Genomic DNA, 16,945 nt, shown 5'->3' with positions numbered 1-16,945 from the left:
GTAATAGAAAATAGATATTATACAGTGCGTCAATAAATTATATTGCATGAATGAAATACCATGACGTCACTTTTACTTTTCCTCCCTAGGGAGGAAAATATTTTTATATGGAGGAAAAGTACAACTTTGCTCCCTACAATCAGGTCCGGAAAAGTATACTTTCGGTAGAGGTAGGTGGAAAAATCCTTTTCAATTTACTTACGTAAATTACATGATCGTAAATTACATCAAGGCTGCGAAACAAACAGAACACTAAAAAACTCCGCCAGAATGGCATGAATCAACAACCCGTCAGAACAAAACAGGAAAGAATACAAAATAGCGAGAAATAAGGCTAACGCAACAAATAAAAAGAAGAAAAATGACTGGATTGGCTGGAGGATATTGAAAAGGATATGAAAGACCATAAAATAAAAATTTTACAAAAAAGTCAGAACAACCAAAAATACGCCTAGCATTAAAACAAGAGGACTAAAAAACCAAAAAGGAGAAACCGTATTTGAAGACAAACAGAACAGTAGAATATGGGAAGAATATGTATGTATTAGGAAAAAATGCTATTCACTGCAAAGGAAGACTGTGATGAAGAAGTAAGGCCATACAATTACAATAACACAGAACCATAAATATTTGAAACTGTATCCACCTTTAGCTACTTAGGAGTAACAATAGGGAAAAACGGAAAAGAGAGAACAGAGGAAAGAATTCTGAAAGCCAAAAAAACATAAATATGGATTGAATAGAAATCTGCTGAGAAGCAAAACTCCCGTTTTTACGGGACGTTTGGTCACCCTAGTCTAACCGTACTTGCAGAGCAAAATAGAGTATGGTCTGAAAGAATATCGGCACCTGGGTAAGTCTTAACCGATATCTACAGTGTGGAAGGCACATGGAATAAAATTATTTCTGCCCTTGTTTCAGAAAATTATAAAAAACGCTGAGGCCCGTCGATTTTTAAATAAAAATGTGCACTTTTTAAACATAAATTTATATGTACAGGGTGACTCATGCAAGTCCAACAGAGTCCATGAACTTTTATTTTAATGGAGCACCCTGTATGTCTTTATATTTTTAAAAGCTACTTAACAACCTGATTTCAACTAACTATATCATGCAGGGTGTATTATGAATAATACAGGGTGAAATTTTGAAATTATAAAGTATGGAAACCAATTATGGAATAAAATGGTTTGTGTCCTTATTTTAGAAAATTGTAAAAAATACTGAGACACGTCAATTTTGAAATAAAAAAGGTAGCTTTACAAACATAAACTTAAATATACAGGGTGATTCACGCAAGTACAGCATAGTCCATGATCTTTAGTTTTAATGGATCACCCTGTATATTTATATGTTTTTAGAACATACTTTACAACCTGATCTCAAAAAAGTGTATTACTGTAGGGTCCATTATGAATAATATAAGGTGAAATTTTGAAATTTCGTTAAGATACAAAACCCAATAGATTTTACTTAGTTTAGAAAATGACTGTCTTAGCTAATTTAAAAATAATACCATTATTTAAAGTATATGTATTTAAAAATTTATTTCAAAATTTTATGTAGGTTTTTTATATACTGACGAAAATTATATGTACATTATTTTAAAATTTCACCTTGTAGGTATATAATAGACCCTACAAATACACTTTTTTGATGTGAGGTTGTTTAGCAGATTCTAAAAACAAAAATATATACAGGATGCTTCATTAAAATTAAAGATCATGGACCATGCTAGACTTGCGTGAATCACCCTGTATATTTAAATTTATGTTTAAACAGTGCATATTTGAATTTAAAAGTTAACGTATCGTAGCGTTTTTTAAATTTTTTTAAAATAAGGACACAAACAATTTTATTCTATAAGTGACTGCCACACATTATAATTTCAAAACTTGACCCTGTAAGTATTACTCATAATAAACCATACATAATAGTTAGAGTAGGTTGTTAAGCAACTTTTAAAAATATAAAAATATAAATATTTATATGATGTTCCATTAAAAATAAAGCTTATGGACTATGCTAGGTTTGCATGAATCATCCTGTACATTCAATTTAGGTTTAGAAAGGTATATTTATATTTAGGTATATTTATATTTAAAAATGGACGGGTTTTAGCGTTTTTTAAAAAAATTTTAAAACAAGGACAAAAATAATTTTATTCCATAAATGCCTTTCACCCTATATCCTCCTGAGACCTGATGTCCAATTAAATGGGCATTTACGTATTACATATATACTTTTTGGCAAGAACTAAATTTACAGCGCCGAGTCCCACGGTCCATCGTAGTGTACATTACAACTGAACCTATCAACTAACAGCGCGCCGTATTACTATGAGCACATTCTAACTTAATTAACCTGTTAATCGCAAGTGAAAAAAATGGCGGGTAGTTGTAGGAAAACAATTGATGATAAGTAGCTAATCTTATTATATTATTAACCTAAATGTTGTTTAGTCTAATAACTTAGGATATTATAAATGTATTCATGTGATGTAGTTGTTATGTCTATCAAACCATTTTGAGTTTGTTTTTTATCTAAAACAGAGATGTCCATTTTTATGGACCTCAGGTCCTTGGGCATACATAAAATATTACATCAGACTTTTGTTTCGGTTGCCTTTGGTAATAAAAAATATTTTAAGACTCGAAGTTGACAATGAAAGACTTCTTGAATGTCTGGTATAATAATGGGATCCAGAATACCCAATGCAATTCATGTAGCATCGGATAAGGTGATGACTCGATTGGGTCGTAGCTCTTCTGAGCAAGATATAAGATCTGAGAAAAAAATTAACATAGTCCAATGATATGATATGAAATCAGTTATGTTAGCGTCAACTTCATTGCAAATAAAACCTTAAGATGAATGTATCCGATATGATCGGAAGTATCCGAGGTACTCCAAAAAAGGACTCCTGATAAATATGAAGAGGTACCTAGACCAAACATTGTTAAAAAGTATACAGTGAATGCATGGCGCAACAGATTTATTTGACAGGATGATCAGTTATTATCGAATGGAAGCTAGACGTAATAAAGACGTAATTATTGTTAATGTAAGTAATCGAATTTGGAAGCTCTCAAAATTAAAGAACATTTTATGATCTACAAGTTTTATTAAAACCATTTTGAAAATGTATAAGAAACATCTTATAGGAAGAAAATAATGCTATTACTTTTTAAGATTGTTTACAAACAGAAAACGAAATCGGCTAAAATTATTCACAGATTTCCGTCAGCTACTCCTCATATTATTCATAATATCTGCATAAGATTTTTACATAAAATCAATGATTTTTTCTCAGATAGACTCGTGTAGTGCTTTTTAGATACAAATATCCACCTTATTTTGAACCACTCATTTTTAGAAAAAAAGTAAAAACATGTCAAATAATACTTGAATATATGGGTAGACATTATTTTAAGATTGCTGGAAAAGGCAATCCCTCACCCCCGTATCATCCTTATTTTTTTTTAATTTATTCCACTCTTTTTTTGATATTTGGATTCTCTTCTTTGTAATGATTTCAAAAACGTAAAACACTGATGCTTGAAGTAATTAGTTTATAAAAAAAATAAATACACAAGCAAGAAAACTTGATTGAATAAAAATTACTTTTTTAACAATTTTATAACATTTAGATTGAACATTTCAGTACCAAAAATTTTAGCAGTGATTACTCAAAATTTTAACAATAATTATTCAAAATTTTTAGTCATTTTGAATACTTTTATTGTTAAAATTTTTGGTAGTGAAAAGTTCATTCTAAATGTTTCTATGTAATATAATTGTAAAAAAAATATTTTTTTCAATCCAGCTTTCTTGCCTTTGTATTTATTTTTCTTATAAACTATATCCAAATATAAAATATAAAATATGGGTATCCAAATATAAAATAAAAAGAGATGGAAGTATTGTAAATAAAATTAAGGAAGGATACGAACAAGCTTAAATAGGGCATAATGTGTTCCCATTTAAGTATTATAGACGTGTTTTTGCGTTTTTTCTAAACATCAGTGGTTCAAAACTTATTTAAGGTGGATAGTTTTATCTGAAAAGCACTGTATGTTTGGTACGCTAACTTCGTTGTTCCGTTAAGTTTGTCCCACCCACATTATTTATGATCAACTAATTCCGGAAAAATAATATGAATTTATTATCACCTTTAATAAATCAGTTGATATGAATTTAAGTTACTAGTGCTCTGTGTTATGCAAAACACGAACAACCAGTTCTACGAGAATAAGAGCAATTACCTTTATTATATTCAAGGACATGCATTACTTTGCACTTTTCAATTTTTTGTGTGTTAGGGAACTAATGTGAATGCAATTTTTTTTGTTACTTTGCCGATAAATGTCTGAAACTATATGCAATTTTGTTTAGAGATGACATTTTCATGTGCGCTCAATAAAAGAAAAGAAATTCAAAATAAATTTACCAGAGCAAGACTCCATAAAATACTTATATAAACGAAGATTGGAACAAAAGCTACAAGAATTTAGGTATCAATTACTACAACAAACGTACGAACACTTGCAAACTTGCATAAAGACAGCGGCTCTAGAAGCTTTTGGAGAATGGGATCAAAGATACACCCACCAAAATAAAAAATTAAAAGAAGACACTGAAATGCATAAAAGAGAATAACGAACTCCACATAAAATACCTGAACACTAAAAATTATGAGGACTTGGAATTATAGGAAAAAGGACTAGAAAAAAAGTAAAGTAAAAAGAAAAGTTGCAAATAAAAATTATGAAAGATGGTAAAAAATATGCAAAGAGATAGAACAGCATATAGGAGGAACGAGAAATTTAGAGTCATGGTGTACCTTAGAGTCGCTCCAAAGAAATATTAACAGAGAAAATCAAGATCGGAAGAATCAAAGAAAGGGAATGGCAAGAATACTACAAAAAATTGCTAACCGAAAACTGCCTCATATTTAAATAAACAGAAATAGACGGAAGAGAAAGCTATACACTTGATGAAATCGAATTAAGCCTAGCTGAGGTGAAGAGAAAAATTAAAATTCTAAAAAACAAAAAAGCAGAAAGCCCCAGCGGAATACCAAATGAATTCTAAACTCTGTTGAGTAAGCCCACCAACCTTGCAGAAATTAAAAAACAAATAGATAATCAAAAACAATAGGACATTTTACCTATTTGATGTTTATTGACGAGTTCAGATTTCTTTTAAATCATATTGATGGACGTATTAGAGTTTGGAGAAGACCAGGTGCGGCTTTTTTGGATCCCACAATTCAAGAAACCCAGGCTTTTGGCGGAGGTTTAATACCTTTAAATGGCCGCTCTAACGTAGTAGTTATTCGGCGAGGGACCATGACGACAAAGCGCTACATTAACGAAGTTCTTGAACCACATGTTCCATTTTCTGCAAATATGGGCCCTTTAGCAGGATAATGCGAGACCGCACGTGGTCAGGATAGTGCAAAATTAATTAACTACTACAATATTCAGGTTATGGAGTGGCCAGCAAGGAGTCCAGATTTAAATCCCATTGAACATATTTGGGATACACTCGGGAAGTTCTTGAAGGATCGTCAGCAACTAAGAAACTTTTATTTCCAGGAAGTTCTCGTGGAAGTATAGGAACAACTAGATCAAGAAACTATTTGAATTGTGATTCAAAGCACGCCTGGACGTTGTACAGAAGTTCGGCGGGTTAGAGAAGCCCATACACGCTATTAACGTTGTTGATAAATACGATTTACTGGTATACCTGTTTATTTTTGTTTATTTTATTTTGTTTTGAAATCATTTTTAGCAACGCTGTTATTAAAAAAATAAATCGAATTTTTCATATTTATCACTTTTATTTATTTTTTTTTTTTCAAAAGAAAGTAGAAAACATGCTGAATTTATAGTGAGAAGCCCAACTTTATAGATGTAATTAAGTAAAAATAATATAATGTTCAAAGTGGCTTCTTTTTTGTATTGATCAGTGAACTTCTCTATAGTTTTTATACTGAATAAACTGGTATTTTTTATTTAGCTTAATACCTCGACAATTAATGGCCATTGCCATGGTACAGTTGATTTTTGCAATCAGATACTTGGTGTAGCGTGTTTATTAAGTAAATGTCTTGTTACATTAAAAAGTCGACTTCATTGTCTTTACAAAGAGACGCTAATTGTATCCGAACGATCGATTTCACAAGGATAGAAACTATTTTCATTTATTAATTTTTAAAATTAAAAATTTCTTACCACGCTGAGATTCGAACTCATGCCCCTGAATCCAAAAGTAGGCTCTCTTACCACGGAGCCACAGAGGGGAGCTGGTATTGATTTATTTTACAGTTATCATTTTGTGTTTTGATATCAAATAGTAAATGTTACATTATTACAACCTAGTGGATAAGATATTATGTACTTTTTATATTGGAGCCAATTATTACTAGTTTACCTTTCAAACTTGTTTACTAGTTAATTTTATTTAACTAAATTTATGGGTCAAACTTGGATTCTGCATTGGTTACTCAATAGTTTATTATACCTAAATGTCAGATTTTACAATTTGAAAGAATACCGCTGTTACCTCACAACTGAAGAAGTTCAAGCGTGATTATCTTATTCTTCCATCTGTTACAAAATGGCATTCACGGAAAAGCAAAAATAATAATTTTTGCTTTATATTTTTGCTAATAAAACAATAATACGTATGTTATTTTCGAGGAAATAATTTAATGTATCGTAATTTAAAAAAAAATGCCTTATTTAAAAGATAGTGGTAGTCCAAGTAATGAAGCTTAAAATAGGAAAAAACCTCGCCATTTTTACAGAATGGATCGATTGGCTTGAAAATTTGAGGCCAAAAGTAGGGATGGCGGTTTTTGACAAAACACCGGTTTTCGGTTATACCGGTTTTTTTTGCTGACGGTTTAACCTGGCAGTTATAATCGGCCAAAAAAAAAACGATTTTTGGAAAAACCGGTTTTCGGTTTTTTCAATCCAATAGGTTACAAAGTTACATTTACAATGCACTTTAGTTTGCGATACTTCATTCGACTCGATATCAATATGATCAAAATTAGTACTATCGAAAGAACATCAATATCAATATAAATAACACACAATTTTTAATAAAACAATTTTACTCTATTAATTAATATATTTAAATTGGGACTCTCTGAAATGGGATTTAAAAAAAATATCAACATAAATATTTTACTTAAAAATAAATTGGATAATGCAATTTATCTTTTATTTTTACTACCATCAAAAAAAATGTACCATAATGTATTACTTTTAACACGTTTGTATATTTGTAGAATAGGTAGGTAAATTTTAACTCATTTAATACTTCCTGTATGGGTGTATCGTTTTGAAAACGTAGGGAAATTCTTGGAGATTCGTATTCGTAATCAGTAATTCGATATTCATAGTCAGAGCATTATTTTTGGTAATCGGAAAAAGTCATTCACCTACTTTCAATGTCAAGAGTTAAGTGTGAAAAATAGATGATGTTTGCGTCTAATTCAACCAGATTACTTCTTATGTAAATATTATTATTACAAATACCTTTTCAAGGAAACATTATAATAAAACTTAATAATTGTTTCTGGCTGATGTGAGATTGCACTTTCAGTTTGCTTCTGCATTTATAAAATAAAATAAAATTTGAATTATGGTTTTATTTGGAATAATTACTTGAGCATAATTATTATGATTGGGATCCAAAATAATGCCTAACCTAATCCTAATCACCGTAAAAACCTAATAACCGGTTTTTACTTTAAAAAGAAAAAACCGGTTATAACCGGGACAAAAAACAACCGGTAAAACTGGTTATTGCGTAGTAAAAAAACCGGTTTTAGGTTCAAACCGGTAGATTTTTCCCATCCTTAGCCAAAAGGCGCTTTTACCATGGGGGTGGTTGCAAAGTTGGTAAAAACGTTCATTCTTAGCAAAAAACGTTCCAGACATTTTTTTGATAAAATTGATAGTTTTCAATTTATTCGCTATGTAATGTACAAGAATAAAAAACCGCTAAACGCCGTAAAAATGAGTGGCGCATACAATATTCCAGCTACAAAATATCTGATAGAAATATTACGTGGCGCGAAAATGTATTTTCAGTTTGATGCAAAGCAAAATTCTAGTTTTAGTTTAAAAGACTTTTTCATAATATTTGCCCAATTTGAAATAAAACGCGCCACAAAAAGCAACTTTGATACAGTTTGAATTTTGAAACACTTTTGTGGCGCGTTTACTTCAAATTTAGCAAATATTATGAAAAAATCTTTTAAAATAAAACTATAATTTTGTTTTGCATCAAAATGAAAATACATTTTCGCGCCACGTAATATTCATATCAGATATTTTGTAGCTGGAATATTGTATGCGCCACTCATTTTTAAGGGGTTTAGCGGTTTTTTATTCTTGTATCAGGAGTTTTTCAAAGTTATTTATAAATTAAATGTATAAAGTTAAATGCAATGCTTCTCTATTACACGATAAGCTTTATAAATGGTCGCCTTTGTCGCATTATCTACCAAATGATCTACTGTACATTGTATGGAACGTCCTTCTAAGGCGTTTAGCGGTTTTTTATTCTTGTATCAGGAGTTTTTCAAAGTTATTTATAAATTAAATTTATAAAGTTAAATGCAATGTTTCTCTATTACACGTTAAGCTTTATAAATGGTCGCCTTTGTCGCATTATCTCCCAAATGATCTAGTGTTCATCGAATGTACACTAGATTTTTTTTCTGTTCGAAATAGATTGAAAAAAATATTGGGATGGCCGGTAAATGAACTCGGATTGCCAGTTGCCAGATCAAATTAGCGTCATAACCACTACAACTACATAAACCATTTAGGGAATAATCGTTAATTGGATTATACATTTGTAGCTTAATAACTTCTAAACGGCTTAACCGATTTTGTTCACTAAACATGAGTTTGAAACGTATTGACAATTACTATCTTATACATCTAAGGTATGTGATAACTGAAGCTATTACAGGAATTATTGAGCTTGAAAACCGTTTTTCCCATAAGAAATAGATTTGATCATATTTATGAAGCCTATAACTTAAAAATTAGAATTTTTCCGGATATAAGGTATACACCGTTAGATTCGTCTAGAATCCTTCTACAAACGCTCAGTTATTGGCGTAATTTGTAGGTTGAAATTTTGAGTAATTGTCGAAAAACCAAAATTTTCAAAGTTTAGTTTTTCAGTTTTTCGGCTATACTGAGCCGTGTGTATGTCTGATCCTGACAACTTAGACACCATTTGAAAGCTTAACTCAACGCTATTTATTTGGCGTATTTACTGTTCTCCTGTCTCTTTCTAAACCGAAGATATATACCGCCAAAAATATGCCGTTTTGTATTTACCATGTCCTATAGCTGGCTTATGGGTAGTCAAAACTCACACACTACACCGGTTCTAAATCGGCCTTCACCCGCTCTTCAAATACAGAAAAAAAAATCAGATCGGTTTAACTTTTCCACACACACACATACATACATACATATCCACAAACATTTTCCCTTTTTTAAATAAAAATTGACTCATACTTCTGAGCTCGGTAACTTTTGAACGGTATAAGCTATTTTCAAAATTGGACATGCGTTGGAAAGGTAATTATCGCTTCTATTAGAAGCCGTAAAGGTTGGAGTTAAATTTTCGAAGTTTTTGGGAGTTTTGGGGACGAGAACGAAAAACAGACCCTAAATAAGAAGGGCCGTAAAATCCACAACCTTGGACCAAAATGGATGGTTGACATATGAATGGGTGAGTCTTTTCCTGAACTTATAGATGGGAGTTGGCCCAATTTTCAATTCAGTCAGACTTAGAAAATAGAAAATTTCGTGTATATATAGTGTCGCGTGTATAGGGGGTGTAGGTGTGCGCCACTGGCGAGAACTGCCGTTCTCTGGTAATTAGTTTTATATCGAAAAAATCAATGTTTTTAATAAGTTTTCTGCTAATAACTCCAAAAGTTTTCGTTTTATCAAAACAACTTTACTTAACAAAAATGTAGCTTTAGAAAAAAATAAACAAAACCTAAATTTTCTTAAGACCAATAGTAATCGAGCTATACTGTATTATATGTTGGCTCTTCTTCGTCAAATGCTAAATATTGTAGTATCAAAGTCAAATGACGGGAAAACTATGCATTTTTCGACGACAACTTGTTCAAACTAATTCAAGTACTTAAAAATATCTATCTCCAGAAATAAAACAAAAAGTCTCCAGCTCACAAATTAAGTGACTTATAATGAACAGAATGTCAGTCCCTATTTTTTTTTTCAGCGAAAAAGTGATCGCAAGCAACCCCCTAATCACCACCCTAATTAAAATTAGTCATTGACCTTATTTGGTCTTTTTTATTTATGTATTATTAATAGGTTCTAGAATTTTGACCGGTTTAGAATAATTAGTTTAAAAAAATGGGGTTAAAATGAATAACGAATTTTTGTAGTTTGGAAAAAAACTGTTTTTCTTCAGAATAGCAAGATTAGCATCAGAGATACGAATAAATGTTTAAATATGAAATTGTAGATTATTTAATTCTCAAGAACCTGGTTTACAAAAATTTTTCCTACGGCAAAAATTGAGTGAGCTATTTACAATTAAAACTTTTAATAACATGCAAAAACCACCTTTACCAACCCTTTCAAAGTCGCCTCTTTTTGCGACTGAGGATTTTAAAAAGATTTAATACTAATAAGCTTATAGATATTGTAAATACCTACAAAATTATTTTTGAACAAACTTCCTAAGATAAAAAATAAAAAAGTTAGAGTTAAAAAATCCATATATTTTTTTGAAAAAAAAGGAGAAATCCAATTGGAAGCTTAATAATGTAAGTTAGCGGTGTTTTTAGTCATTTATCTTATTTATTCGTATTTATTTATGTATTGTTAATAGATTTTAGAAGTTTGGCTGGCTTAGAATGATTAGTTTTTAAAAACCTGAAGTTAAAAGCGAATAACGAATTTTTGTAGTTTGGTAAAAACGGCCATTTTCTTCGGAATAGAAAGATTAGCATCAGAGATAGGAAAAAATGTTTAAATATAAAATTGTAGGTTATTTAATTCCCAAGAACTTAGTTTGAAAAAAATTTTTCTACGGTAAAAATTGAGTGAATCGTAAATGAGTAAGTATATCGAATAACATTGATTTTTTCTATACAAAACTAACACTTTCGATGGCGAATAAATCGAAAACTGTTAATTTTATCAAAAAAATGTATAGAGCATTTTTTGCTTAGAATGAATGTTTTTATCAACTTTTGCGGTCAAAATATAATAAAAAATTTCCACCCCCAAGATGGGGTGGCAACCACCCCCATGGTAGAAGCGCCTTTCGGAATCATATATATTTTAATCCTTGGACTATCCACTACTTATTCTTAAACTTTCAAGCAAATCGATCTATTCTGTAAAAATTGCTAGGTGAAAAGCTTCGGTTCCTGGCCTATGGTGTATTTTAATTATTTTAATTTTAGACGCTAATTGTATCCGAACGTCTCCGGTTTCTCAGCTGAGTGCTGATCCCAAATGGATAGAAATTATTTTTAATAATTTTTAATAAAGAAAAATTTCCTACCCAGCTGGGATTCGAACTCAAAACTCTTGGATCCAAAGGTAGGTTCTCATTCCACAGAGGGGTATAAAGAATATTTAAAACCAGATTTAAACTGGTTTGTGAGGGATTTTATGGTGGCTAAACAAACTAAAAAGGACTATTGGTTGATATGACTCTGATACTATGATGTAAGTATCTCTACATGCTAGTTCATTTTGCATTAATATTTCCATACTGTACTGAACACAAATTTCATTAGACGGTGGTAAAACCGCTGTATTGTTATTAGTTTATACCACAACAACCATGGGACATTAATACTAAGACAAAGGCATCTAACAAATTCTACAAGGAAAATATTTTCCTGTAGCTGGCTGTATGTATACCATTAATCACAAAAAATTTATTTAGTAAAATCCGAAATCGGTCGCAAAAATATAACAACATTGTTAAGACTTTTTCTTCTTAACGTGCCCTATCAGCCCCTTGACGTTGGTGATTAACATGACTACACGATCGCTGTCTCGATCTATTCTAAATAGTTGCTATGCTTTCTTTATTCCTGTCCACTCCCTGGTTTTCTTCAACCAAGAGGCCTGCTTTTTATACCACTTCCTCTGCGCCCTTCGATTTTACGCATCATAATAAGTAGAAGAATATTATATCGGCCTCCCCTTACTACGTGTCCAAAATAGGCCATCTTTCTACATTTGATGTTATCAAGAAGCTCGCGAGCAACATTTGCTCTCTTAACCCATTAACGCTGAGAACAATGTTTTTTGTTTTCGACAAAATTTATTAAAAATCATTAAATGTACCCATATGGGACCACTATGCGCGAACCCGATAGATGTTCGTTAAGAGTTATTTGGTATGAAAACTCCAAAAACAGTCAATACAAAGGACCGTCACATCATATTTGCAGCACATTGTTCTCCCTCGGCTTAAAAATCCACCCCATACGCATCTTCTTCTTTTGTTTCCTGATACAGAAACCACAAAAACCACTTCTTGCAGCTGCGGGCACTCATCCTGGTGCTTTTGGTGGGATTTTATATCTTAATAAATACATTTGGATAATATCCCGTGTAAATACCAATTGGTTAATGTTACGACCAGATTTCTATACAATTTCCATGCATCCACTAGGTATGTAAAAATAGGCCAATACCATTTTTTTAACGGATTCCAATTCGATAGCAAGATAAATCGCTATCCATCAAATTTATCGCTATTGATTCCAATTCGATAACAAGATAAATCGCTATCCATCAAATCTGTGTCACCCATATTATTATTGTATTTTGAAACAATATTTTTGGAGTCTGAACTACAATGTTTTTTTTCTTCTGTCTTGAAAACCTTTTAACAGGTCTAGTTGATGTAATCTAAAAAGTTAAGAAGGGCTTGAACCAGCATCTTTAAGTATACTCAAATACTCATACTTTAAGTAAACTCTGGAAAATCATACACTGTAAGTAGGAACCACATCCTTTTCTTCGCAACTCTGCAAAATCTGCATTTTTCTGTCGCGTTAACATAATTAGACCTCCATCAGTTGGCGCAGATGGAATTGCTCTGGTAGTACGGGATGATCGTGTGTTCACGATCATCCTGGCTGATCAGCAGTGCCTTCGCTTCTAGTGTCATTCGAAAATAAAATTTCCGCGCCTGAAGACAGCTAGTTACTATTTTGATTATCAGTAAAACCCGCAATATCTTCATCTGCCGAATCTTCATCTGTCAAAATGTTAGTATCTGGAGATTCTATGTCAATGACAAAAACATCGTTATTATTTTTGTTTTCCTCAAAAGCTATATCAAGATCTTCTTTCAAAGAATTTCCTCTAAAAATCAAAAAAGTAAAAAAAGAATAGTGAAAACAAAATATCCAGCAAACTGCCTAGCGGTTCCATTTGGGAACACCCATATTTTTGGCCTAATTACGAAAAAACCAAAAAATGAAATATTATGAAAACCCTTACAAGTTCTTTATTAAAGTTTGTAGAAAATCTTTTGAAAATAAAAACGAGGACCCTAGTGCAAAAAGTAATAAATAAAAAACTTAAACGAAACGAATGTCCATATTTTGGCACAAACAAAACCAACCGCAAATTCACAAATTTATTACACTGGAAAATAGGTATAAAACTAAATTTGAGTTGTTCACTCAAGAAGAGGTAACCTTGAACTACAAATAGGCCGAATCCACCTGCGAGATTTTACCTAACAATATGGTAAATAGACTCTGATGCGTATACAATTTGTTGGCTCCATATGGTACCCGTAGGCGTTAATGGTTTAAAGACTGCCACATTTGTCAGCATAGTCGTCAATGGTATCTTTATAGACCTGGATCCCGCGTAAGAAAAAAAAGTTGATTAATAGCAAGCTGAAAATTTGTTAATAGCTTAACGGTGTCTAGTCGGACAAACATTGATGCACGGGAACACTGAAACAGGGGAAGTTTTAACGGTGAAGCATGATAAACGTGTCGTCCTGACAAGTTTATGATGGTGAAAAATAGCAAGTTGTTTTAAGTTTATTCAATAGCCAACGTTATATAATATAAAAAAAATGTTTGTCCGACAAAAAGGTTGGGCATTTTAACGAGTCCGACACGTAGAACATGTCACATCACAGGAACTATGTTGGTGATGAATAGCAGTCTGATTTTTGCATGAGAGTTTAATAAGAGGTTAAAAAAGCAATTGAAAGTTCGGTCGGACAAAATGAATGGGAAATTTTCCTAGTCGGACATTCTAAACATGTAAGATATAGACAAAAATGTTGGTGATAAATAGCAAGCTAATTTTGATTTGTTTATGTACAAATTATATTTTGTAACGCAAAAAGTTATATGTCGGACAAAAAGTTTGGGCAAATCGAAGGAAATAAATAAAAAACATTTTTTCAGAATGACTTAGTCATATATTGATAAAGCTATTTTAGTTGTATATTATTATTTATATTCACATATTTGCATGTGCATATATATATATATATATATATATATATATATATATATATATATATATATATATATATATATATATACATGCAAACTCCAAAAACAGTGAGGTAAGTATCAATGCATGTATATATTGCAAAACAATTATTTTTTGGGTGGAGTTTGTTCTACATATTCTCAAAATGACAATAAAAAATGTCAAAGAACATGTGAAAGCAATCTCTTAGGGTTTTCTAATTAGGCGCATCAGAAAGTATGGAAAATTTCCTACAAAAAACGTTGTATACATTTTTTTCCATACTCAAATCTTAATCCTCTAAACGACATTGAAAAATGTGAAGAGTCTAAAACTTCGGTGCTTATAAGTATAGACGTAAATATGACACATTATGCTTAGAAGTATGTATTAGAAGGCTGCATTTGTCAGTGTGACACTTTGTGCTATACAAAGTAGTATTTGAAAGTACATGGTCTCTGAGTTTCTGTTTGCCACGTGTGTTGGAAATTAAAATTTATATTAACTATGGAGTGTTTTTGTGTCTATTTTTGAGTGTCTACAGTTTAAATTTTAAGTCGCCAAATCAAAAGTGAAACCATTCAGCGGAACATTTTTGAGTAATTTTCGAACATTTTACAAAGTTAGTAAAATACTTGGTCATTAATTCAATGAGGTTCAGTTGCCAGATAATTGTGAAAGTTCTATTGAATATCATTCTTCGTGCTATAATGCTTTGCTTGATTGAAAAAAGGTACCTAAATAAATTATTACTAAAATTGTATAACGTAATTTTTCTAAACTTTCTACAAATGAAATAATAATGTAATTAATATGTCACATGGCAAGAAATAATTTGCTGCCAAAATAAATCGGTTAGTTTAAATTTGAAATTACGATTGCAATTTATTATGAATTATTGTCAAAAGTGACAGTTTTTCTTAAATGGAAATGTATTCATAGACATAAGGGTAGACAGGGAATACAGTGCAAAAAGTCGATAGGTGGTCTATCTATCTCTTTTAACCAAGCGATCCCGCGCATGTGGCAGACAAAGATAGCTAGACTACTCAATCCATAATATAATTTGCCTGATCTACTATAAATGTATTACAGTGAGGTATCTAAATGATGTTGACATAAATCGAAAGATATCGATTGTAATTGATTGCAGGTACTTTTGACATAGAATAATCACCCCTTATTGAAATTTCAAAAATTATTTTTTTAAATTGTCCGACTACAAAACCTACCCCTTATTTTTTTCCGACAAAAGTCATTCTTGGTAAGGAATAATTTACTTAATTAAATTTCGTCTTTGTCGGAAAGCTATTTATCACCAGCAGTTTTGTCTATATCTTACCTGTTTAGAATGTCCGACTACGAAAACTTCCCATTCATTTTGTCGGACAGAACTTCCAATTGCTTTTTTAACCTTTCATTAAACTCTCATGCAAGAATCAGACTGCTATTCATCACCAACATAATTCCTGTGATGTGACATGTTCTACGTGTCGGACTCGTTAAAATGCCCAACATTTTTGTCGGACAAACATTTTCGCATATATTACATAACGTTGGCTATCGAATAAACTTAAAAACAACTTGCTATTTTTCACAATCATAAACTTGTCAGGACGACACGTTTATCATGCTCCACAATTAAAACTTCCCCTGTTCCAGTGTTCCCGTGCATCAAAGTTTGTCCGACTAGACACGGTTAAGCTATTAACAAATTTTCAGCTTGCTATTAATCAACTTTTCTTTCTTACGCGGGATCCAGGTCTATTAGTGCACGTATGTGTAAAACTTAATAAACGTAAAGGATTGTGGGAAGAAATTTTCCTCGTCATATTGTTTAGATCATCTTACATCGGCAACCATTGCATCATGAAGATACATATTATTTTTCCCTTTTTTTAGTTTCTTTGATTGCTTTGACGACTCTGTGTCACTGGTGGTTATATATAGTTGCTTTTTGTAGTCCATAGTTCGTCCCACCTTGACTTAGAACATAGGCAATGCCAGTCCTCAGTCCTTATGAAATTTTTTGGCGCGGTGATGTCAATTTTATCAAAAATAATTTGTAATGAAACATTAGAGAGATTAAATTAAACTGTTTTAGAAAGGCAATTTACAATTTAAGGATTCATATCGGCAATAGCTATGGTGTATCAAATAAACTTAAACGAATATGAATCCTAAAATTGTAGATTGCCTTTCTAAAACAGTTTTAATTTAATCTCTCTAATGTTCGATTACAAATTCTTTTTGATAAAATCGGCACCATCGCGCTAAAACCTCTCATAAACATTGCCTATTTTCCTTGTTCCTTATACAAAATCAAGGTGGGACGGACCATAGAAATCAGAATTTGTGTAAGGCTACGGCTCCACGGGCGA

Source organism: Diabrotica virgifera, chromosome 4, assembly GCF_917563875.1.
Source record: "Diabrotica virgifera virgifera chromosome 4, PGI_DIABVI_V3a".
Lineage (NCBI taxonomy): Eukaryota > Metazoa > Arthropoda > Insecta > Coleoptera > Chrysomelidae > Diabrotica > Diabrotica virgifera.
This window is presented reverse-complemented; position numbering follows the sequence as displayed.